Source organism: Haemorhous mexicanus, chromosome 3 (assembly GCF_027477595.1).
Source record: "Haemorhous mexicanus isolate bHaeMex1 chromosome 3, bHaeMex1.pri, whole genome shotgun sequence".
NCBI lineage: Eukaryota > Metazoa > Chordata > Aves > Passeriformes > Fringillidae > Haemorhous > Haemorhous mexicanus.
The window spans coordinates 66,270,942-66,297,797 of record NC_082343.1 but is presented as its reverse complement, the minus strand read 5'-3'; the positions used below and the strand labels follow the sequence as shown (position 1 = coordinate 66,297,797).

Here is a 26,856-nt window from a genome sequence, read left to right as displayed (position 1 = left end):
TAGTGAGGCGAATGAGTGATGTGCCCTGGATTTAGCTACCATGTGATAAAAGAAATTCATTGTGAAATGTTTATGATCCCAGAAACATGCACTGACATGCTGCACAAAGCAGGGGTTCTGACGCTGCACACACTGGGCAGTGTTTTTTCACTCAATTTGTTTTTCCCTACAGGCTCTGACTCCAGGTCCATTCAACCATTTTGGGTCACTTTGTTAGCAATCTGCAACCACCCTCTACTAAATACAGCTTTCCTGGATATGTAGGTTCAGCACATTTTCTTGTTGCATGAAATCTCAGAAAGGCTATTAGTAAATCCTGACTTTGATTTTTCTTTTTATAGTCGTTTACAATTTCAGATAAAATTGCCACTTGCACTAGTAAAGGACTTAGTGTGTACCTGCAGCTCACTCTCTTTTGACTAGGTTATTTTATCTGTGTCAGTGTGTGATATCTGATGCCTGTTTTTCAGCCTTCAGTTCTGTAGCTGGAAGATCAAAATTTCAGGAGGGTAGTTTATTTGTAGAAGTTGCTTCCTTTTTCTTTATGTAGATACAATTTTCTTATAAATATCGAGTATTTTGACAATTAGCTCCCAGATGTGATCAAAGCACATATCTCTAAAGAGACAAGTATTAGCTCATGAAACTCAGTGACCATGAAAACTGAGAGGACTGGTTAACTTTATAGATCCTAAGAGTGTCTAGTAGGAAGAGGGTTAGGCACAAACCCCTGACTGACAGTATTTGTGGCAGAGTAGCTTTTGTGCTACTAACAGACGTGATAGTTCTGCTAAATACCTGGTGTCTCCTCTCCTTCTTGCTTCCCTGAGGATTCTTTGGAGAAGGAAAACATTACTAAAGACAAACAGAAAAAACTCAGAGCACTGTATGATAATTAAACTGTAGAGCCTGCACATCCTTCAGTGGGAATGGACATGCTTGAATTGCTATGCATGAATATTTTTATTATATTGAATAAAACTCTGAAAGGATCTTGGCTGAATACAGGGAATCTTAAGGCCCTATGCCATGTGTCTCTTCGTTTCTGTGAGATGTATCCTGCCCTATTTCTGTTTCAAGGGGCTTTTATGCATTTGTTTGGAAAAAGTGCATCCTTAGAAGAACTGTTTAACAGCTCTTGGAAGAACAGTTTCCTGACTCGCAGGGTATTTTTAGCCATCTTTGACCCACAACTCATCAAGACCTGAGGAATGGACCCCCCAGGTCTGGGAGGATAGAGTTTTGTGTTAGTACCTCTCTGCCTTAAGGTAAATTAGGAAGAATTTGGCTTCTGATATATATCAGAATATCTGTTACAAATCACACCTGGCTACAGTAGCCTCTCAGAAGGATCTCTGCAGCTCAGTGGTACACTGCCCCTGCTTTTTTTTTAGATGTCCTCCATACCAAGGGCAAATAAAAAATCTATAGGTCTGCCTGCTTGTCACTGTAAAGCTGCGTGGTTAATTGATGTGTGGCCTGACCATATGCTTATATAGAGCATTGATGTGTAAACGGTGTTCAGAATAAGCATTCATCCTTTTCCTCAGCATAGGTGAAGGGAAGAATTCACTCCCAGAATAATCAGAGGGAATGTTGTTGCTGTTCATACCTGACAGAGATGGACTACAAAAAATATCCAGTGAATTAATATCAGAATTACATGCTCTCACAGGCTGCTAGAAGCTGCACAGGTTTCAGTGTACCCACTGTTTCAGTGGTGTACATACACAGCAGAGAGAAGAGCAAGAATACCACCACACTGCCTGAGGTTTGGTGTCACAGCACACTGATTCTGCGGGTGACCTTCAGTTCTCATCCATGTGATACCCCACGTGCCAAGGCTTTCTTCCATTGTTTTATTTCAGGTTTGATCTCTGTGACACCAGAAGTGGAATATCACGTGGTCAGTTACAGCCTGTGAGGTCAAAAGAAGCCTTTGCAAATGCAGCTACAGAGCCTGTGTGATGGATACCCTTGTGCTGACACGAGTGTTCTCGTGGAGGACACTGCGTGGGGGCAAGGCAGGACAGTGTAACATGAAATTAGAGAGGGCAGCAGTCTTTGAAGACACTTCTCTTGAGGCTTTTCATCCAGGCTTCAGGCTAATTGTTCTACCATTAATACCAGTTATCTGATATCAGCATCTTACTGTTGTTATTTGCTACATGCAGGTATAAATACCATGTTTTCATGACATGTAAAATTGCATTCTCCTTCCGATAGCAGCAAGGTATCTTGCAGGGAGGATTGCAAAGCACTTATAAAAATCCTGTTTATTGAATGAAGCCATAATTGCATATGCAGAGGTTAGGGCTGGGGTTTAATAATTCTTGCTTTTCTTCTCTGCTCTTTGCAGAGAAGCTGTTGTTCCAGGGAGTGCTAGGGAAACCCTTGGGCTGCAGATGTCTTGGTCTGCAGCACCTTGGTCTGGCCTGCACAATGCAAGAATAAAGACTGAAGAAACTCCTTCTGCACTTCTGCTGTCCCTCTGCATCTCTTTAGGGATCAGATATGATTCATTGTCTTCCCTGGGACTGCGTTCCCCTCACCTCCAAATGTCATTCAACCTTCAGAGAACCCCTGTGTGGGAGCAGATTTCTTTAGTTAAACATTGGCAAGTGACCACATCCTGCAGCTGGGGTCTCTCTGGGCATCTGACCTCTCTTCCTTCTTGTCATAGGTTTTAAAGAGGGATTTAATTTTGGAACTGCTGACTTCAGCTCTTACATCTATGCCGATGGCTTTGTTAATGGTGGAGGCATCACATAAATTGTCATCTCCTGCTCTTGACTGCCCAATGTCAGAGATGTTACTGGTGATGTCTCTGTAAACAGGAAAGCAGGTGTTCATTCTTTGGGACATTTGACTTTTAAATTTCCTCATTATCACCTTGCTTTTAAGGCCACTGTTAAAGGGTTTGGTTACTTGTGTTGGTGCCCTTTCAGAAGGACAGCACTGCAGGGCTGCCTCTGCAGCCACCAGCCCAGAGTCACTGGGTTTATGGAATTATCAGTATGGAAAAAACTATGTATTCTTCATGTCTTTGTTCACTGTGAAACTTTCCATTTTACCATTCAAGCAGAGTTTAGCCCAAGTGAAAGGGTAACACAATTTCAATAGGAAGATAAAATTGATAATCTTAGATTCTTTTCTGATTGAGCTCTTTCAGTCTTTAGAGTGCTTTTTCATTGTCTAATGCTTCTTTGAAGTAAAAAAACCCAAATACTGAACTGAAAGAACAGTTAATAAGATCCTTTCCCACTTTCATCAGAAAGCTGATGGCTTATTAGCACAAAATACCCTTGTAATTTTCCACTTTCAAATTCTGCTTTCTACCTCTTGAAAATCAGCAGACACAGTAGACTTCTTGACATAGGAGAGAATAGTCCTTCCTCTCTGCAGGAGATTGTTGTGGGGCTAGTTGGAGGTTATCTTACACACTAACTCTGGAGGTTGAAATCAAAACTAAAAATTTTTTTTTAGTCTTCTTTTTGTTAGAAACTTGATGTTCTGCCTTGCTACAGAAAGGAACACGTTTTCTTAAACCAATGTTGAGTAAATGATTTGGACTTCTTTTTAGTATGGAAAGGAAGTTTTTGTTTTGCTTACAACTGCCATAATGGGGATTTCTTTTGGGGAGTTTGTTTTTGTTTCTATACTTTTCAGAGCAGTTGGGGACAGTTGAGCTGGTTCCTATCAAATGGGTATTTAGTGTGTCTTGTTGCTGAGAGAGGTCAATAATAAGGGGAAACACTATGAACACATGAAGGTGCTTTCTGCTGTATAGTCTCTGTGCTTGGCAGCTCATGGGTTACTTGAGTAAGACATAATATTTTTCTGTTTAATAGCTTTTGATAGATTTTTCTTCCTTCAGGTTTTTTATTACCTCCTGAGCTTCCCACTCAGTTCTTTAAATTGACCACAATTTTCAAATCCAGGGTAGATTTGCTACAGGTATCCAGAAATTGCTCCCTGAAACCACCTTCCTGACATCAAGCAGGTACTGTCTTGGAAACAATTGATATTTGTTGCCTCTTAATTCTGTGAATATTTGATATACTAAGATGATGTGTAATGGAAAGCAAACCATAAATCTGTGGAGGTGTGTGAATTTGCAAAGTGTTGGTTTCTGACAGATATCTGGCCAAGTGACAGGACATCTGGAATGACAGCACAATCTTCCCAAAGCCAAGCCTCATTGCTGCCATATTTCACCTCTCTTTTGCTGAGAGAGTGCTGGTACTGTTGTCTCATTCTCACCCTCTGCAAGCTGGTGGGATTCTCTCCTTGTCCCTACAACAGCTGTTGCCATTGTTTACTTGTCCACTTCAGGTACGTAGAGATGTTGCCAGTGCATTGCAGACTGAGCAGTTTTGAAGGCAAAAGCATTGCTCTTTGCCTGTCAGCACACATAAATATTGTGGGGTGAAAAGCGGTGTATGTGCAGTGAACACCCCTCAGATGACCAATCTATTGATTATGCCAATGGTTTACCTTGAGATGTCCCAGAAGAAAAGAATGAAACAGGAACTATTTACAACTCTGGGAGAAACAGGAACTCTGCTCTGTTGAGGAGAACAGTTACTTTGTGTATTTGAAGATATGAAGAAAATGTATGTTAACAAAACAACCAAACTTGTGTCATTAATATTTAAAGCCTAATTACAGCAGATTATTTTTACACTCTATCATTTAGCTTAAATTCTTAGGGATTCCACATGAGAAATGAAGATACTGAGCAGTCCTGCAAATAAGTAATTCAGTACGTACTTACAGTCAGGACTGTTAAGGAAAAGTTGCTTGATTAAGCCTCATTAATACAGACAGTTCTGTTTAAAAAAAAAAAAAATCCTGCTGCTCAAAACAGTCTTCATTTATTGCTCATTCTTGAATGTTTAGAACAGATTTAGAGTTTTAAATGCTTATCAATAAATATTAATAACACTGTGTCTTGAAAGTTTGGGATTTTTTTCTCTGCATCTGTGAAATTGCTTTTGATTGTAGGAGGATGTCCTTATGCAAGTTGCTGGTAGAGGAAAGAACTGCAACTGTAAGCAAATTTGGCTTAAGCATAAGATAACCTACCAAGTAGCTATAGACTTTTTTTTAACCTTGGTAAAAGAACTCATGAAATGTCATTTCTTTACATATTTCACTGCAGATGATGCTTATGGCACAAGTTGTTTAGCTTAATAGTTGCAACGATGGGTTCGGAAATTGAATTGACCTCCAGTATCTGTTCAGATGTAGAGCCCACCTCTCTCTGTGTATGGGAATGGCAGAAATGTGCAAATTGATAAGCTCCATCCATTTTTGAAAGATAAACTCCTCAAATATGGTTCTACAATGTGGAAATCTTGCCTGCCAATATCCTTCATGTTCAACAGAGGCTCTGTGAGGAGGATTAAGTCATTGTGCATCCTCTCAGGTTTCAAAGATGCTTCACAGAAGGCAAAATTACTTGCTGCTAGTCCAAACCTGTACAAAATCCCACTCTTTGACCCCTGTCCTGCATTTGAGATCCTGGAAATGTTCCCACTGATGTAAGCGTGAGTTAGATAAAGTATTCAATCCACCTTAACATCCCATCTTTATTTCTTCCACATAGGCACATTTTTTTTACTTCACTGTACTTTCCCTACACTGAAGTAGGGAAAAGTGCTCCAGATCAATACAATTACACAGTGCACAATCTAAATTGGTGCCATATTTGTGTATTTCAGAAGAAAGAGCAAGTTTGCCTCTTACAGCTGGTAAGATGCTGTAATTGCAGTAATGGAAAGAGGAAGCATGAAGGAGAAGAGTTTGTGTGTAGGCTGAAGTTTGGTCCCTGCCCTGCAGTGGAGCTAAGTTCAGCCAGCAATCTTGTGCCTCTCAGCAGCTGGTATAAAATGCCTCTTAGCAGTGGTCAGCACTTAGAAGGCTGCTCCTAACACAGATGGAAACTCAACTGAAGGCAGAATGAGGCAACAGTTACCATGAATTCTCTCTTAGGAGGCTGTGACAGATGAGCGGTTTAGGTCACTTAAGGAATCACTGCCAAAGGTAATAGCAGCGGCAGGTTTGACTTGAATTTGGGAGAGTGCATCTTGACAAAATTCAGTGGCAAGCTTCATTCCGTGACTGGCTACACAGACAAAGCATACAGAGCAAACTTGGATTAGAACCAAATTTTAGATTATTTACATGGAGAACAAGAAGGAAAAATTGTAAAGATCTAAAAGGTAAGGGAGATTATCCCAATGAGTCATGGTTTTCTAAGAGGAGCCCCTTGCTTTCTAAATTCCTGCTGGAGTGCTGGTGCAGCTGCATCCAGTCTTAGTCCCTGGCTTGGTCCATGGCTTATGTCTAAAGGATTTCATAGAGTAATACAAGGAGTAGTGCAGACCATCTGTCTCCAAATGTTTTTGAGCCTTTTTAAGCAATTTAAGGTCATGCTGCCAGCAGCAAGGAGGTGAATTTGTGCCTTTCTTCCACACTGCTTCAGAGGGATGTTGGTTTTTGATGTTTTCAAGTGAAAATTCAATAAAGCACATTAACCTCATTAATCACAGTGTGAAGAAAAACCCTGTCAGAGAATCCAGACTTTATCTTTGCCTTTTGCTTTTTGAGACACTGAAAGGAGGAGAAAAAAGACATCAGATGTGTCTGAGTGATAGAACTGAGACTCAGAAATTGTAACTGGACTGGGGAAAAAAACCTTTTACCATAGGTGCCAGGAATGGAAGTCTGAATCTGACAGGGAAACTTGAAAGGCAGACTGTCTGACTTGCTTTGCTGGAAAGATCTGCTGTTGTGATCCTGTTTTCTCTTTATGGGCCAAATTTTTATCAAGTTGTTTTTTCACTACTATCTTACACAAGTGCAAAAGGAAAATATATCATTAAATCTAGTGGGTTTGTGTTTGTACTTGTATAAATAACTCTTTAGCAAGCTATTTATTAGTTATTGCTACTGCACAGCATCAATGGATAAAAAAGCCTAAAAGTGTAGATGTGCCTACACAAAGATTGTATTCGTAAGGGAGCACTAAAAATGAACACCAGCCTAAATGGCAGATGCCATGTCTACTATCTGGAATCTGGTATTTGAAGTTCATTCATATAAGGATAGTAGCAGAATTATCAGAAAGCATCAGGTTAGCATATATTTCAAAACTTGCAGTACTGTACTGACAGTTCCTACAGCACTGATGAGTTGGCTTCATAGAGGTGAAAGATTTCTGATCTTCCTGTCAGCAAAAGCATATGTAGACCTGATAGAGAAGATAATGAAAATATTCATGCCAGTTTTGACCCTCACTGCTATTTTTTGTGCTGATCCTTCATTTATAAATGGATATGGGAAACAAATGAATCATCATTTTGTGGTGGCAAGTATAAGGTTCAGCTTCCCGGCAGAAGTGCGTAGTTAATTAGTTATTGACGACAATGCTCTTCCAGAGCGAGGGTAGACTGCATTTGTGTGTTTCACTGTGTGGATTTTGTTATTATCTTTAAACCGTGGATTTGGGAAGGGCAGGTTTTGAGCACTGTTTCAAAGGGTGATAAAGCACAGGAAGCCATAAGAGCTTTCTCAAGTCCTGCAGCTACTCTCTTGCAGTTGCCTGATATTCCCTTGTCACTTACCTTTGCAAAAGATACTGGACATAGTTGAAGTATGGTTTCTGATCCCAGCAAAAATCAATAGAATCAATGGATCTCTTCTGTCATTGATTATGTGCAGATTGAAAATCATAATTGGGCCCTGCCATAGATTAAAACCCAATACACTGTTAAGGACATCTTCATTTTGATTTTGGAGCTTTATATTTCTATTGTTGAAGTCTGTTGCCCTGTTGAGCAATAATGCCATTTACTGTGAGACACATGTCAGAACCACACTGAATAAATGCAACTTCCATTCTGTGAAATCAGATTTAAAGCTGGATTTCCTCATATATAACAAGACTGCATGACAGCTAGTGCTGACTTGTAGAACATCACAGACAGTATAATTACCTGGTACAGCTGCTGGGAGTTATTTGCATAACATATTGAAGGCTGAGAACAACTGCCACAAATTTCACATATCATCAATTCCCTTTATTTTTCTAGCATCAAAGCAGCATGCCTCGCTTTTCTCCTGAAACACACCTGTAGGTAGAGGCCAATATTATACTAAAATAGGAGACAACTGGATTTTTTTTTTACCTACCTGAGCTAAACAAATACAATTTGACATTTCAGTTGGATACATGCAAAGTGACATTATATATATATAATAACCACTCAGTTACTGCACTTTCTTTCTCAGAAAAATCTTGATAGCACTCTTATTGAACAGCTATAGTCACATCTTTTTTCTAAGTGGCCATCTGATGAGTTAAGCAGTTCTGGATATGACCAGAACTCTGGAAATAAGTTTTGGAAGCATTTTCCTAATCAGCTTTTGTGTGCAGCATAGACATGCTCAAACCACCTGTGGCAGCAGTTCCTGTGCATATAATCTGTTGTGGTTGCTCAGCAGGGAGGAGGGCATGGCAGAGGGGGGCCTGTTCTAGTGACTTCACTGAGCTTATGAAAGCATCTCGTTACCTCCTTGTACTCCTGCGGTTTTTCCGCACGTCTCCAGGATGCTGAAAGTGTTTCTGTGCAGATTTTTTATCAGTTCTACAGTGGTTGGATATCCAGCTTTTGTCAGTCAATGGTATTTGCAGATTCAGTGGCTCTCCTGTTCTGAAATCTTACTCAGTAGAGGAGAGGCACTGTCAGAATGGATGATTTTAGCTCTGAATTACTTGAAAAAGTGAGTGTAGAGGAGATGGAAGATGACAAAGATGAAAACCATCTGAAAAAAAAGTATTTTTCAAAGGAAAATTAAGAAGTAGACTTTCAAATAATTAAAGTAGCAATAACTTGAGATAGAATTAAACAAGACTATGTTGGAAATACTGCTGAGGCTGTTGAACTTTCTGCATGAGGTATTTTCTGTGATTATTTGTCCTTACTGGGATAAGAGGAGGTGTCAGACTGTTGAAAGAGGCAGAAGAGTAGTCACAGCACAGAGAACCCAAAGGCTGTTAGGCTGGAACTGAGCTGAAAAAAAAAAAAAAAAACAACCTGCCAAAAAACCACAAAGACTTTAGCAACTACATCTGCTCTTGGGCTGGATTGTGTCTGGAGGGCAGAATGTGCTTCAGAAACCCACAGTGCCAAACTGATTGCAAACATCACTTCCTTAAACATATTTTTCTTCTTGTACCCCCACAAAGGAATACAACTCTTATTAATGAAATTGAATTGCAGATTTAGAAAGCAAAAAGGGAGAGAGAAGCTGATGACATTTCTGGTTTTTTTAACATTTGAGGGAAATCTGTTGTCCTGGGAAGGTGGGTGGGCACTACAGTAGGCATGTTTCTATTTTGTTTTAGCAACCAGATCATGGCTATATTCTCAGAAGCCACAGTTCAGGCTCTGGGGGAAAAATGCAAAGTATCATTTGCATGTCAGCTGTACTATGATGTTTGTCATTCTTCTCAACACAGCACCATTGCCTTTTTTACTTTTTTTCACTTCCATAAACTTATACAGGATAGGATTGTGTGCAGGGAGAGTCAGATGAAAAGATGGTAAGGTAAAACTTTCATTTTTGTTATAAGAGAGCATCTTTGTATTTTCAGAAAGAAATCTCCATCTACAGTTTTCCAGGAAGCTGTTTCTTTAAAAAGATGTTTTCAAGATTGATTGGTATCAGGTGTTCACTGCCATGTGATGCAGATGTTACCATGGTGACCACTCCACTCCTTTAGGTAGGCTGTCAGAGGCTATAATTGTGCTTTAAAAATCCTGTGTGCAGTATGATAACCTGCACGGAAATAAGCTGTAGCCTTGCTCAGACAAAGGTCTGTCTCTGAATTAGCTGATTTGTGGCTGCAAGCCACAGAAGATTGGCTTGCTTGGAGATTTCTTTCCTCTCTCCCTTTCCATGAGACAAACAAGCACAATAGGCCCTACAATATAATGGGAAAGGTTAAATTATTTTAGCCACTTCCTCCCCAGCCCCCTTTGAGTCTGTGGCTCTTTCTGGTCTCAGGCCAGGAGATGAAGCTGGTTGGAGCTCTGCTGTGTCTGTGTGTCTCTGCTTGTGCCTGCCTTCTGCTAGGGCACGTGAAAAAAGGTGTTTTACTGACACACTGGCGTCTGTGTGGCTGTACTCCAGACAGTGGCAAGCCTGAAGTGCCTTCTCTGCCTTTGGCAAATCTCTGACTAGGGATTAAAATTGAATTACCCTTCAAAATGCTGCTTGCTGACCCTTGTATTTCATGGATCCTAATGCTGCAAACACTCATTCGCCTTTTTACAGTGCAGCTGGCAGCAATACTACACTTGTTCCTTAGCTTCTGCAGGTTTAGGGACACAGGTGCTCTCTTTCCATTCACTGCTTATGTCTGTGCAAAGGTAGTTTACATTTTGCCTGACACAATCTGCATTTCTGCTCCAAGCCAAGTAAGTTGTAGTTGACACAAGTATTAAGATTGCAATGCTTATTTATTACCTAGAATTCTGCATCAGTAAGATGGAAGGTAAAGAGAAAAGTTGGTAAAGAGTGAGGAAATTATAAGGATGGGTTGAAGGTCAAGAGGCAAAGGCTGGAAGTGCAGTAGAGTTAGAGGCTATCATGAATCCTGCCTCAATTCCTCTATATCCCAGCTACTGCTTCTCAGCAGCAGCCAAAAGTCCCAGGCTCAGATTCCTGTGGATGCCCTTAAGCAGGATGGTATCCTGGGAACCATGTTTTTTTATAACTGGCTGTATTTTTGCTCTGTTGGTCTCCTCAGAGGGCCTGGGCTCAAGACCACAGCAGCAAAACAGCCCTACAAGGATGACCTAGTCTGTTGCAGTAGATCAGATGGCAGGGAAAACTCTTACCATTCAAAAAGAAAATTTCCCCAATTAAATAAACCTTTCTGATGAAGTCTTTCACATTTCTTTAATTTTAATAGGGCTCAATCCTTTAAGTTTCTCAACAGCTTTTACCTCTCCCCAGCAGAGGTAGAGAACTGTAGACATCAGCAGTACTCAGTACTCTGCAGAGTTAAGAACAGAAAGTTGTCCATTTGGACCTTTTGTGTCTTGGTAGTCTCTCTTAAGCCTCCACCTGCTATTTTGAAAATAAGATGAAATAAGTATTTATGGCCCCAGTTGTACAGAGTGCTTAAGAATGTGTTTTTAAGTATGGAGCTATGAAAACTGGACATACAATCAAGTGCTCATGTGTACTGGAGCTGTGCACTACAATGGTGTGTAGTGCTTCAACTTGGATTTCAAATGGCATTTGATTGTATAGTGTGCTTCAGTTTATTGATTTTACATTATCCTCTCCTGTATTTGAAATGTCTTTTGCTAGGTATTAAGTGGGCTTTAATACCACACATAAATGGAACACCTACACATAGTTGAAGGTGAGTGTAATTAGCAGTCCTCTAGGTCAACTTTGTCATGTCCCCACTGTATTAAGTATGTGCCCTGCAGCTGTACTGGGCATCTTTTAGAAGCCACAGCTACTCCAGGGTTCAAATTCTTAAACTGAAATTTCCCACTGGCTTTTAATTAGATTAATAAATGAATGTGCAATCAGTGAGCTGTAAGGATGTTTCTGAATATAGAAACAACTATACCAGACCCTAATGCAGTCATCAAGCAGTTTGAATAATCAAATATCAAAAGCAGATAAAGAACAAAAGAAGTCAGACTTTGCATAACGTAGGGTATGGTATGAAGACTGACTGATATCTGAGGGGATGGTAAACAAGAGCATCTGTCCTTTCAAACACCACATTTATTGATAAATAACATGCATTTCTATGGGTTGCTTTGCATCTAACTGTGTAAATAAGACTGGAAAATGCCAGCCAAAGCTATTACAGACAGCACAATCAAACACTGAATTTTCTGGCATAAATGTGAGAGCTTCCATGGCTGGTTCCTTAGTGGAGAAAAGTGACACAGAAAGTGACGTAACTTATTAATTATTGACTCATTCTTTGTGTTTCTACTTCTGTTTCTCTGATTCCTTCCTTCTTTGTGGTGAAGGGCTTCCCCTTCTGCTTCTGCTGTGTTCCTCTAAGCAACAGAAACATGCAACAAGAAGACCATCTGGAAACTGGACTCGGTGCCAACCCTATTGAGAATAAAAAAGCTGATTTTTTGATGCCTGATATGGAGTACCACATGCTCTGTTCTGTATGTCTCACAGCCAAACTGGAAATCTGGCACCATGCCCAGCTTCCAAAACATGAAGACTCTTAGAATACAGATTCCTGTTGTTACCAGTGGATAGTTCCCCATCTTTTTCTCACCTGTTGGGTTGAGCAGCTCAACCTGAAAACTCTTGGTAACTGTAACCATCTTACCCTGCTCTGTGCATTGGCCGCAGTAAACTAAACTTTACTCACCAAGGAAGGCATAAAAACATCCTGGGCAGCACTCATTAGATCATGTATGGAAGATTTTCCAGTTTTGCTTCTGTCTTACCAAAGGGATGTTGATAAACTGGAGCAGGAGTTGGTCAGGGAGGAGCACTTGAGGAGATGATGAGGAACAGGGGCTTGTTCTCTCATGTTGCTGAGAGAGTGGAGCCAGGCTCTTTACAGAGTTGCACAGCAAGAGAGCAAGAGACTATGGTTATGAGAGACTATGGTTATGAACTAGAAGAGGATAGATTCAGACCTGAGGTGAGAAAGAGCCTTTTCTTCATGATGGCAGTGAAACCCTGGCACAGAGAGGTTGTGGAGTTTCTATCCTTGAAAATATTCAATAGCTGAAAGGACAAATCCCTGATAACTGTGATCTGAATTAGTTATTGACTCTGCTTTGAGTAGGAGGTTGGGGTAGATGACCACCTGAGGTCTCTTCCAACCTGAATTATTCTATGATTTTATAACAGTGAATTTTCAGCCTTGATACATCCTCTGCTTCTGGCTCTTTTCCAATCACCTCCTCCGGTCCAGCTCTCAGAGATCTACAGACAATGCAGGATAACGCTGCTGTTTTCCACCAAGAGAACCTTGGTGGCATGATGAAATGTGTGCTGGTTTTGAGATGTGGACAAACTCCCATTTTGACAAAACTCTGCCTTGTCTTCATAAGAGAGTTGCTTAGCCAGGACTTCTAGGCAGCTGTCCCAGCAAGAAAACGTTTGCTTTCCTTTCGTGCTGCCATGTATTTTATTTAGAATGATTCTTTGTTGTCTTTCACATTGCTGTTCATCTGGAAGCTGGTATTTGACTTTTCAAAATGGTGGCTGGCAAGAAGCCATAGCAGTAATTAGCAGAAAGGCAGAACAGAATTCCAACCAACACTTAGCTGAGGTATTTTAGTATCACAAAAATGAAGGGTTTTTTCTGCTTCGGCAAATGAATAAATAATACCGTCTAGAGTTCCAGCCTCTCAAGCAAGTTCACAGAACTTGTATTCAGGGTCAAAAATAAAGTGGAGGAGTTTCTGGGAGCAGGAGCAGGAAATGAGCCAAAGACAGTGGATACATGTTCATTTAGGCAAAAAAAAAGATGGGAATAAAAAAAATTAAACCACATGCATCAAAACCAGGTGTCATTGGCAAGAGACTGAATGACTTCTTGCATGAGAAAAGTGTAAAACATGTTTCACACCCAGTCAACACCTTGACTGATTCTGTGCCAGAGTTTAAACCTATGCCAGCCTGTCCCTGTGGCCTTGTAAATGTGCTTGGGGAAGAAGATGGTTATGACCAATGCTGAAGTTTAAGCTACTGTTTTCTACCTGACTGCCTCATCCATTTACTCCCATCTGAACAGAAGAACTTTGTTTTGTTAACTTGTTTTCACCATGAAAGAGTTGATTGTTCTTTTTTATTTTTTCAGGATGCAGACATTTTAGTGTATTCCTAAATTTATGGGTGTTGAAATTCTGAAGTAAGCATCAGTGGATTGTAGCCTCTGAGAAGCCACCAGAGTCTGCTTCCTCCCAGACCTTTCTTCATGTCTCATGCACCCCATCTGTTCAGAAAGTATTCAGCAAAGTCAAGCAGGATTCCTTGCTTTGATTTAAATAGGTTTTTTTTAGTTGTCCCAGAAGCAGTGACCCTAATTCATTTTTATATGCAGAGCTCTTTTTCAGAAGACTAAACAGAATAAAGTTGAACTACTTTGTACTCTTCCTAATTATATTACTTGTTCCCTTTGCCTTCTCAGCTGACTTTGAGAAGAGCTCAGCAAGCTCATGCTTTTCTTCAGCAGCAGATTCAGAATTCATATAGAATGGGCAGATACAAAGACATCATCCAAAGTGTGCCTATGAGTAGTCTGAAATAATGACTTAATAAATCTGAAATAATGTTAGGAAAAATCCAGAATTTATTTTCTTTTCTAAAATTGAAGAGACTGCAAGGTCAAATTTCTTATGTGGATTAATGAGTGTAAAGTTTCTAAAATTGTGTTGAAGTATATAACGAGAACACTCTTTTTTTGGCCACTGTTGAATGCTTGGTATTGCATTTTTCCCTAAAAATGTTGCTTTGAAGAGGAAACTTGCAAGATTGGCTTACAATAAGGAGAACAAAGAGTCTCTTCCAGAAAACACAGGGGCTTGGGTTGACAGAGAGGTGGAATGATTAGTTTGCCTGTCAAAAGTCACTTCATTTCATCCAGTTGTGCCACCTTGAGAATTGGTCATTGTTTTCTTAGCGATTGCAGAATTCACTAACTTCAAATTCAGTTATTAACTTGGGATGTACCTGAAAACTTCTCTCCAAAAAAGCCATGTAAGCAAGGCTTTTCAGAACTTGGGAAAATGAGCTTTCTATTTGGTGAGGGGAACAAAAGAAGGGTCATTTTGTGATGTTTGCATGTTGGCATCAGTTCAGGCCTCACTGTGTGATGATCCAGCTCTTGAACTTGGTGCAGCTTGTCATTGTTTGGCAATTGAGGTGACTGTAGGAGTCACATAACAAACACAAAAATTGATGTCAGGAGGGTTCAAAATAACTTCTTCTTCATAAATAACTTCTCCTTATTTTGGACATGTTTGTGATCTGTTTATCTCTAGAACTGTGTGTCTAACAGCTTACACTGACCTCCTTTAGTATTTTCATAATTCTCGCTCCAGTGTTCCTCAGAAACTAATGTATGCCATGCACTTAAACTTTACCAAAGGCTGGCTAGAGACATAGGGTTTTTTTCATGAATATAGTTGTATTAAAACTGTCAAATAACTCTTCAATGTAATCACTGTTTGAGTTTGGTGCATGCAAATAACATAAAGAATTGACAACTGACTCTTCAACTTTCTTTTATGTGGTTATTTTCTTTATAGGTGTGGTAACTCCTCATTGGCAGGGACAAATTCTAATAACCATTCCCCCAGGGAGATCAAAAAAACAAACTATTAGGTGTGGTGAGTCAACATAGCACATAAAGAGATGCAATTACAGCTGTCCTGTCATCAGATCAGTAGGTCTGAGTTGCTATTGACCTCAATTACTTCCAGTTACAAGAAGCATGTAAATGTCATAAGATGCTTTGTCACTCTTGTCTGCAAGAGAACAGTGTCTTTTTGAGGTCCTTTTTAGTCCTTTTCAGTATTTTGGTAATGTAATGTTGGCAATACAAGAAAAATATTCCTTCAGAGAAACATTCAGCAGTTCTTGCAGCATAGCCAATGTTATAGTGTCAAATAATCATGTCACTTAAATAAATATACAATAGTTTTCATTTGATTTTGTTTTGGTTTTGCTCACATTTGTTTTAACCCTTTCTAAAAGCTCTGTGCTTCCAACAGTTTTTAGCTTCCAGTTTTTAGCTAGGAGCTAATTAGATAAAAGGACAGGTAAGAATTCATGGCTTGTGGGGAGAACACAAGCACAGTTATTACAGTACTCAGCTGGACATGTGGAAGTTATGAATGTTTGTCTGGTTCCAAGGACTCTTCTTATATAAGAAATAGTCACTGCATAAATTACAGAAGCAGGTTTCTTTAGGTTACAAGAATAATATTTTTTCTTTGTATTTCAAGTGGTGGCCTGACAAATGCCAGTCCCGACCCCCAAATTTTGTGACATGGGTTTTTTTTTTCACTCAATAAAAGCATTGCCTTAGTGGTTGAAGTGAGAAGACTAGGGCAAAACCGGAGTTGACATCAAAAAAATAGAATTTCAGTTACAATACTTCTGCACAGTGGAAAGTGCTATTGCTCCACCTAATTTCTTCCCTGGGGATCAAAGAATTCACCTAGGAGACAACAGCTCTAGGCAGTTTTTCTTCAAATCCCAAGGTATTCCTCTGTGCATGTTTTCAAAAGGAAGAATGAACCATGCCTGGTGGTTTGAAGGAGTCGTTGCAGAGGTGATGATTTCTTTATCAGCTGAAGTGAGCAGTGAGTAGATGCAGGTGCTGCCTGGCAGCCAGAGCAGGGCAAAGTCTGTGATGAGTGGGATCCCTAGGCAAGCCCTTCTCTCTCCTAGGTGTTACCTGTTGGTTAGTTCCAGGTGGCTCTTCCTTCATATATGAAATTTGTAGACTGAAGTAATTTTCTGAAGCATCCAGCTTGGGAGAAAAAATGTTGGCATCCAGTTCTGCAGTTTGGCTTCTCTGTACTTTGCAGATCTGCTACCTCAAGCAAAGGTGACACAGCACCTCTCATACATAGACATGTTCTTGGCTGAAGAATGAAGAAAATCCACCCCCAGATGCTGTGAAGAATTGTGGTGTGTGAAACAAGGAGAAAAGCCATGATCGGTTCTAGGGACAGTAGTGGGCCTTCATCATGGCAGTCCACAAAAGGTTTTACTTTGCAAATGACTACTTGCACTGGGCTTAGCTCCACCTTTATTCCCTTTAGACAAAGGTGTGGGTTTATTAGTTTTAGGATAACCTCAAACAATTTCATATCCAATGAAATTCAGAGAACTTCTTTCTTTTCATCCCTAGTTATCTCACCTTAATGGCTATGGCAAGAGCATTCAGAAATAAAAGAAATTGGATGATGTATCTCCTCAGACATCAGTGTAGGGATGTCCACACCTAATAATACAAAATAAATGCTTGTTACAAATAAGCTGAAATGCCTTGATATGTGTCTCATAAACCTAAGAACATTCTGGACATCAATCCATTATGTTTCATGGTCTAGTTTTGATTTCTTCGAACATTTCATACAAGACAGCTTGGTTGGTTTTTAAAAAGACTTAACTGGGCTTCTCAAATGCATTTAATTCAAGTTCAGAATTCTTTGTGCATATGTTAACAAATTAATAAATAGAAATTCTTATTGTAGAAAAAGTCAGCAAGTAAGAGTCTCAGAAGTATTATCTGAAAAATAAATTTCTTGAAATGCAAAAGTGCTTTCATAAATGATGACGTGCCAGGGTGGACTTTACACAACCCAAGTATGTTGTTTGGGAGACTCAGTGTTGTTTGCAGCACTCAATGCTGCAAGACCAACAAAGTTCATCTGAGTTTACAGCAAATAACCTGTCCTTGCATATGTAATGGGCAAACTTTCATTAAAGCATTCTGCTGCATATGAGGAAGCTCTTAGATCATTATTTTATCTGGCACCAAGCCACTTAATAAACTTCAAAGTGTGAAAGTTTAGTTTCTAAGTTGCAGTTTTGGAAGCTGCAGTAACTGTTCAGAAAAATCTATCCTTTAGCTGGTAGAATCCCCAAAGAGCTGCAGAGATGTGTAATGTATATGCTTTTGTTCTTCAAAATAGAATAGAGAGAACCCATCAGCAGACCTTTTGTATGTGCATGGTGTTTTCTACCTCTCCTCAGCACTTAGGTACCTGTAAAGCAGCCAAAATCAATAAACAAATGTCAGGTTTGAAAGGGCATGTGTGGAAAGAAAGCATTTTGGGCTAAGCCTGTTGTCCATAGCACTGGCTTGTACTAACAATTTGTCCAGTAATGTAGTAAAACATGGGGTTTGGTCTTCAGGTGAACAACAGATTTGGAACAAGACAGCATTTAAGCTTGAGATAAAATTCACAATTTGATGCTTCCCTACTTATACCAGGCATGAATTACTGAAGGGAGGGGAATGGAAGGAAGACAACAGCTTGGGGAAAGGGCTAATGGTGGTGTTGCCATTGCATTACCCCAGCTGGGCTGTGTGTGAGCCTCAGCATGGTATCAAGGACATACCTTCTTTCTGCCACTGTAGAACAGGTAGTGTGACTCCAATAACATTTTCTGTCTCCCTGTATTCACATTACTCTCTCCAGATCCTGGTTCTTAATTAGAAACCCATTCTTGCTTTGCCTTGCCAACTATTCTAAAATAAATGGAGCATATTTTGTAACTAGTGGCCAAAGAAAGGTACACCATTGGATTTTCTTCTGGATGGTGTTAACTGAGCAAAACCAATAAAATAGGCATAGCTGATATGCACAAAAAGAAAACTAATTTTACAGAGTGCTAAAAGCTTCAGGCAAGATTGTGGTTTTCCTGTAAATTTATGCTCTCTTTATTGTATTAACTACTCTGGCAGAATTGTTGAGGTGGAAATTGAAAAGTAGCACAACTTATTTTGAAGTATTTTGAAATCCAATAATCTCCCTGTGATGCACCCATATCTACTTCAAAATGCTGACCTTTGTTAATATTCTAATAACTTTCTGGAGCAGCATTTTTATAACTAGTAGCTGTGAAACAGTCAGGAGTTCTCTGAGCCCTTCACAAAGTTTGTACAGTGTTTCATGAAGTGATTTCATTATTTCTCAACATGAAAGTGCAGTAAAAAGAATGTTCGTCCAAGAGAGAATCTGGGGAAGAAAAGGTTATACTTGCCAAGAGCTGAATTGTTGAATACATTGGTATAGACTTAAGTGTGTTTCATATTGTATCCAATTTAATACATAAGTTGTTTGAAGGCTAAATAAATAGCCTTTAATTTAAACAATTTGATTCCTTTTTTAACCTTTTTTTCCTGTCTAGGTTAAATATTTGAAATAAAAAGGATGCTGTAGAGAAAAGGAATATGTATGTAGGCAAATTATTTTCTGTTTCTTCTACCTAACTTTATGTGTCCACTGACATCCATTGAAATATCCCTTTTTCACTCTAGTGAATAAGTAATCAGCTTATGTGAACAATTTGTGGTAAGACCCCTTCCTCAGTTGCCCCAGTGCACATCTAGAGAAACATAACTCCTGTGGGATTGCTTTAGATTTACAGTAGCTGAGTTTTATTCAGGTTGGGTCTTCTGTGTTGGAAGAAACCTATTCAGTGGTAAATAAACCCCCTCCTCCCCCTCAGCCCCCCCACTTGACCCTTGAAAAATGTCAGATAGGGGCAAACTTGACTTGGTACAGAACATTGAATCATTTCCTCAACCAAGAAGTTAATTTTTCTTGATTCTATCTTACCCTTTTTTTGCCCTGCTGACGTACATGGCTCACAAGATGTGTGTGGCTTCAAATTGCTGCAGCCTTTCTGGTATTTACGAGCAGAGAGGCTTTTCCAGTACAATTTGCTTCTCTTGTAGCTATGTGATGGCAGGTTATTTTTGTGGAGACAGTGGAATCTGGAGCTTCTGGCACAGCTTGAGCAGTGGCTCCCTTCTGTAGCTCATGCTGGCCCCTCTTGAAACCATGCTGTGGGTCTGAAGGCATACCTGAACCATGAACTTTAGGGTACTTAGAATTTTGGGGGGCAGAATTGTGCAGATTACCAAGAAGCCGTACTAAATGACCCTCCTCTTGCAGTTTTCTTGATTCTTCATCCAAATCAACTGATAGCTAATACAAAATTAAGCAGTGTGGTTATTTCCAGCTAGCTTTCTTGTCTGCTGTGAAACTCTGCGCTGAGATGCTGAAATACAAACTCTGATTTGCAGATTTGCTGAAAATGTGTTGGCAAAGTAGTATTTATCTTAGAGCAGTGTGAAGGCAGTTTTTATGCCACAGTTATGTGTTCTCTGTTTGGATAGCAGGATGCCACAGAACAGCCACGGCTTGTTGCTTACACGGTGTCCAGGCAGCAGTTGCCACCTTTGGGGTGAATGTAACAGCACTGCTGGTGCAGAGAGATTTGCCTTCCATTATGAGAGGATGGAGAATTCCTTTAATGGCACTGTTGTTAAGAATTTACTTTTGTAAATGAAAGGCTGAAGTCCAGAAGTCTACCTGTATGGCATGCTCTCTGTATATGAATTTGTCATCTGTTCACTTATTTTAAATGTATGCAAGTTTATCTTCCTTCTTGGCAACAGTTCAGCTTTCCCTTGGTGTTTTGCTGTAGTCAGCTGAGAAAACAGACATTGAGATCACTTTCCTGTTGTTTCTGGGTCTTTCTGGTATTCATCAGCCTCCTCTTTTTGCTGTCCTGTAAGTAGCTTTTTTCTTATGCTCTCGTTTGCTGTATTGTATTCTGTACCTCTTTTGAGCTGTTTTTAAAACATTTTAACAGGGTTTCATTAGCATCTGCCATTCCTAAAGAACTTTAGTTAATGAGCTATGCTTGTTTCCTTACTGCCTTGAACAGACTAAGCCAACAGAGAAGTTCCCCTTTATTTAAATGTTCATAGCCTTGCCAGTGTTCTCCTGCTGCTGGGTTTTGTACACTGTGGGGGTCATCTTTGTCTTTTTTAGGCTCTCCTTTGAAATGCTAGAGCTAGCTTGTTGTTTGGTATAATAAATGTGGTTAGATTAAAAGCCAATAAATCTCCATATTATATGTTAAAATTATGTTCTTTGGCTGTGACTACCAGTGTTTTAGGGAATTCCCTGCTGAGAAGTACAGAAATGAGTTCAGTTTCTCTGTGGGTGCATCTTTTCCCCCTTCACAGGGGAAGAGGGATTCATTGGGTGAAACCATTTATTTGGCCCTTAAAATGCAGACTGTCAGGTCAGCCCTGCAGAGACATCTGTATCAGAGCCAGGTTTCTGGAGCTGTTTGTGACCATGAGGAGTCTGAGATGGCGTATTGGACACAAACAGCCCTGAACTGAGCAAGAATAGCTGGTTTTGCTTGTCCTTGGCCTTCACACAATCATCACAAATGTGAGGGACTGCAGTTGAGGGAGAACAAATCTCAGGCAGGAACAAATCTTGCTCTTACTTTTTTCCCTCTGTCAGCATACATGAGCAAGGATTTTGTGGAGGGGTATCCTCCACAAAAAAAATCCTGCAGGGATTTATTTTCTGACAGTGCTTTCCTAAACCTCCATTTCATTGAACAAAGCTGTAGTGGTTTTGTTGATGTTGTAAGGAACAGAATGTGACCCATGGCTTTAAAAAGAGACTAGCTTTTCAATGAAAGGTTGTGCCTGTTCATCTGCAATCAAGAAAATGCAGAACAATTTCTTCACTTTTTTAAGAGAAAAACACAGGTTAGACATAAAACAAACCTTTCAGCTGCTCATTTTAAAGTGAAACATAAAAATGCAGCAGAGAAGACCAGAGAAAAATGTTACCATGCCTGTAATCTATGGTAGCTCTTCAAGAACAAGAGGTCATCTGCAGAAAGAGTCCCTTGGTCTCTCCCTATCTGCAGTTTTCCATTCAGATTCATGCAAGGTCCTAGAGAGGAGATGTAGGCTCTACTCATCTCCAGTGCTGAGTGAAGTTTAGAAAAAGAGAATCCAGCATCTCTAAGGATATGCACTCATTGGGAGACCATAATAAGCACCTCCATATTTTTTGATTTTTGAATATATAGGTCTTAATGCAGAACTAAATCCTAGTATATGAACCAAGGAGTAAATATTTTGAGTACTACAACATCAGCATAATCCCTCAATGATCTACACTTGTCAGTATCACTTCCAGGTTTTCTTTTGAAATGTTCAACCCATACTTCCACCAAAAAAAAAGCCCCAATAAACCCTCCTATGGAATTTCCATAAAGGAATGCACTTAGGTCAGTGTGTTTCTGGGAAAGACACATCTTTACAGAGTATGTCCTCTAAAATGGTCTTGGTGTTGGTTTCAGTCTGTCTAGAAACAGATCTATCACCTTGCTGAAAGATTCACTCAGTGATAATGCCTCTTCTTTCTTTCTATGCTTAATAAGATAAAATAGAAAAAAAAAAAAGACTTCTGAGGAATCTGCATGGAAAATAAAAAAATCAAAGAAGAGACATTAATTTACACGTCCGAGTGTCAGGCTGAAATATGATTATGCTGACAAAACTAGAAAAGGAAATGTTCAGAGCTGATAGGCGTTTTAGGAGAGGTCATTAGCTTAGCAGATAGGAAAAAATTGTTTCTAAGCATTCTGCAGTTCCTTAATTCACACATTACACAGGTAGGCACGCACTCTGACCAAATGTCGTGGAGGCTGCAAAACCTTAAGAGGAGCTTGCCAGGGGATGTTATTTCCAATTAAACATAAAATCTGAAGGCTACAGAATGTCAGTGCTGAGCAGTAATCTTTATACAAGGGAAAGGTGTCCTTTTGGGCTCCTCATCCCCCTGCAGCAGAGTGCCTTCAGCGAGGGATTGCAATGGCCGGTGTGAGTAACTCCAAACGGCATGTGTGACTCCCCCTCTGCAGGTTGTGTTGCTCATTCTTGTGTCTTTCCGTGGGGAGATTCACTTGTGGTGCTGCCTGGGGAAGAGCCTCTGCTGGGATAGTGGAGACTTTTGCTATGATCCTTCTGTGGGGCAGGGTGGGAGAGGCTGGGTGAGGAGGGGGACACTGGCACTTTTTGCATGGAGAGAACATGTTTATGAGCATGTGGATTTGCTGCTGTAGGATAGAGAAAGAGGAGAGAAGGCATTTGCTGCCGTGGGAGGGTGGGAAGAGGGGAGGCAGGGCTGGGGCTGTCTCTTTCAGGGTAAGAGAAGGAGTTGAGGTGAAGGATGTCCTGTGACTGTTTGACTGAGGTTTGACTGTTTTTGTCTCAGTGCTGGATGAGAGCACAGAGGAACAAACCTCCTCTGATAAAGCCAAGCAATGTCTGGGATTTCCTAACCTTCTAACCTTCTAGGAAATGTGCTGTATCACTGAGGCTGTATATGGGCTCTTTCCAGAGCAAGAAAACCCAATGAAGTTGTGTTTGTGGGCTTACAGGGGTGAAACCACAAAGTGAAAATTTCAGATGGGTCAAAGAACCTGGTGATTAACGTAGTAGCCATATCCATAGCAACTCAAGCTCACTGTCCTCTCACCCTGTGCCAGTCCCTGAATACTGGCAAGCAACTCTTCAGGAGCAGTCAGAGGTCTGTGTCTTTCCTGGACCTGGTGAAAAAGTTTTATTAAAATTGATTCAGGAATTACATGGTACCATCCCTACACAGTGTAAGTGCAGATTCACCTTTTCCTCTGAGCTTTCAAGATGAAAATCCTATCTTCTGCTCCAAAGGGAAGCAATGTTCGCTTAGGCAGACCTTGCTTGTTGCTTCTGCTTCTCTTGTGGAAGAATGGCATTGCTCTAACATGTCAAAATTACCCACTTCTCACTCAGAATATAGCAGACTGAATGTTAAATTAAAACTAAAAAGATGAGAAGAAAGCAAGCTGATTGTTAAAACTTTTAAATCCAAAGGATTCAGTATGTGGAACTTCCACTTAATGTTGTTTGTGTGACAAATAGGAACAAGACTTGATTGATTGTTTATATTTTGGTTTTCATTCCTTCACTTTCATTAAGACCATGAGAGCCCATGGGTCAATGGCCCATGCAGATTAAGAAAGTTTAAAAAAAGTTCTGTGGATCATGGTATCCCAGCTAAAATAGCTTAAGGGTCCAGCCATACTCAGAATCGTTCACATAGAATGGTTTGGGTTGGGAGGGATCTTCAGGGGTCATTTAGTCCAACCCCCTGCCAATGGCAGGGACACCAGCAACAAGATCAGGTTGTTCAGAGCCCCATCCAACCTGACCTTGAAAGTTTTGAGTGATGGGGCATCCACCATCTCTCTGGGAAACCTGTGCCAGTGTTTTACCACCTCCTGCAAAACAACTTTCTAATCTAAATCAGTCTCCTTCAGTTTAAAACCATTATCTCCTGTCCTGTCACAACAGGCCCTGCTGGAAGTTTTTATTCTAGGCCCCCTTTCAGTACTGAAAATCTGAGTGTTTCATTCAAATAATTTATACAAAACCCCCTATAACCTTCTACTGCCAGCTTTTAAATCATCCTATATATACTGGTGATTTTCACCAGTATAAATACACCTTTTTTGGTCTCTATTTAAAGTACTTAATCCAGGTGTTTCAATAGCAGGGCATGTTTACTGAAGGATCATTTATCAAAATGCAAAGGGTTCTTTGAAAGCCATCTGCCTTAATTAGAGATAACTTTGTTGAATTAATTTAAAATATATTAATTCAACTGTGTGGAAATGACCTGCCTGGCAGCCTCATACATGCCCTGGAAAGGTCTGTTTGGTTCTTGTTCTTGAAAAAAAGATAGTCTGTAATAATTGGAGGTAGGGATTTGCTTTTTTGGCTTAGATTTTTTGAGAGACAGTAACTTTTCTTAATTGCCAGGTAAGCTTGCTGAGACCATAAAATAATTTCCTTAGCGTTTTAGTAGAATTTTGATTGAAATATGTCTTCTTTTTTATGAAAAAGAGTCTATAACTGTGAAGCCCTAAGATAGGAAGGCTGGTTTATTGTCCCAGGCTAAGGTCATTAGAGGGCAATAGATATGATTCATATGTTCATAAAATAGAAGTGTATTGAAAGGCTAAAGAAATTAAACTAAATTAATCCCGTGTGTATTTTACTGACTTGTTTAGGCTTGTAGCTACCATGAATTTTATCTATTTTAGACCTATTCTCCCAAGAAAAAGAGACACTGAAACAGCATGAATGTCAGGGAGGTTTATAAATTGCTGTGATCGATGGTATCCTTTCAGCAGAGATGCAGAGGAAACAAATAGAGTCATCTAAAAGTAGGAAGGGGTAAGCAAGTGTAGCACTGCAGATAAACCCTTCACCTGAAGTGTAAAATTAATCCAAAATGAGTTCTAAGGAAAAAATTCTTAATGTGTATTATGGATAATCATATAGCCTATTTGTTTCCTTCATTACTCCTCAAGAGATTATGGAATTGTGGATTTTTGATTTATTTAATTTCTTTCATCAGTGATACTTAGTGGAGCAGTGCTATTTCCAGAAAATTTAAGAAGAAGATGCTCTCAAATTCTATGCCCCTATATTCATTATCTGTGGAAAAAGCTTTTCCCCCATTCTGGCAGATTAAATCTGAGGGTTTTGTTATTCTGATCCTTTGTGCCTGTGGGTGTAAATACCTTGGGGTCTCTGACCATGGTGCAGTCCCAGATTTTCTGGTGCATAGGTAACTAGAGATGGTATCATCAGGTGTCCTAACCCCTGGAGATAACTCTAATCACCAAATCTGAGTGGGACAAATCTGACTCAGTGATCTGCTCTTGAATGTCAAAGCGCTTGTTCCTAGTGCTGTGTCCTGGCTGTATTATCAAATTTCAGTGGAAGCAACACAAGCCTTGCAATTTGATGAAGTACGTGGGGAACTGCAGGGTCAAATTGTAAACCTGTGCTATCAGGATATGTCTCAGTGAATTGTAATTGACTGAATTTATTTTTTTACTTGCAATTTAAAGTCTATTGTAAATATAATTGAGAAAGTCTTGTGAATCAAGGTCATTATCTAACTTAAATTATAAGCCTAAAAGAAGACAGATTTCTCAAATCTCAGTCTATTTTCTCAGTGAGTCACCATGAGAGGGGCAAATTTTCCTAGCTGTAATTTCATCAAAATCAACAAATAGGACCACTGTGAAGATTGAACAGGTAAACTGTGACCTCTGTGAAATTGTATTAGAATAAGCATGATGTATGCTGGAGAATGAAATGAAAATGAAGGATTATTCATTGAATATTGAAGAAATACTGTTTCTGAAGCAAAAAGAAATTGCTAAAGCATAAATATAGTATAAATGGAACATACCGAGCAAGGAACTGAGGGTCCTCATTTAAAATGCAATTGTTGAAGACAATGCAGCAAAGTCATATAACTTCTCAAAATGTATCCGTATGTCCTATTGATTTTTCATCTTTGTGAATGTTAAAGTCACTGACATGTCAAGGAGAACAGTAGGAAACTTAAGTAACTCATTAAAGGCTGTTTCAGGGCACCAGGTTGACTTGCAGTTGGAGGTTAGCTCCATTTTCCTTATATTAGACTTCAGTTGCCAAATGGCTGATTCCTGCCTGGGCTCACTTTAGTAGTCACCAGATTAAATCTGAAAAACACAGTGTTCTCTTCTCTGTTTGTTCTTCTTCCCCTGAAGGCAAATTGAACCAGAATGATTTTGCAGAATTTTCCAGCACCTGTTGTGGTCTAAGGAGTATGGTCAAGACAAAATTTTTAGGGAAGGAAGTTATATTTTATTAGTTAGAAAAATGTAATTAGAAAAACCTTTGGGTAGACCAGCAGAGATAGCTTTATAGAATTATCCTGCAATTGTTCGCTTATATAAGCAAAATCAAAGACCTTTTACTGTCCTTGAACTGAGTTAATAAAATAATATTTTATTAACTATTTAAACATTTACTGACTTGAGCAAATATTATTTTCTTTCCACCATCCTATTCTGTGAAGAATGCCAAATGAGGTATTTTGGATTGGATTTCCAGGAGTATTCTTGGATGAGCCAGAAGTATAGTTCAGGAAGCCCAGATCATTTGTAGAGTATGAGACACAACTGAAGTGAGAAATAGATGAATAATTATGGGGGAAATAGTTATGCAGAGCTTCATGGCAAAAGCAAAGAGCACTGAGACTCCAAGAACCGTGTTTGAGAGAAGTGTTGGGGTGATGTCTGCAAGATATCTGAGTGGCTCTCAGACTGATACTTGCTGAAAAGGGTGGTAGAGATGTTCCCATCAACAATAAG

The 26,856-nt window shown here is 39.7% G+C and overlaps 1 protein-coding gene across 5 annotated transcripts in view; it reads left to right on the top strand.

The window, feature by feature from the left end:
* Window positions 1-26,856, top strand: part of PKIB (cAMP-dependent protein kinase inhibitor beta) — a 53,448-nt gene that overhangs the window by 12,778 nt on the left and 13,814 nt on the right. The window contains exon 1 of one of the 5 annotated variants that reach the window (XM_059842193.1): window positions 20,265-20,348. The exons of the other annotated variants lie outside the window; for them this stretch is intronic. The gene's annotated coding sequence lies outside the window, so the exon portion shown is untranslated. Of the gene's footprint in view, window positions 1-20,264; window positions 20,349-26,856 lie in introns of those variants that run through there. 5 annotated transcript variants of the gene reach the window in all.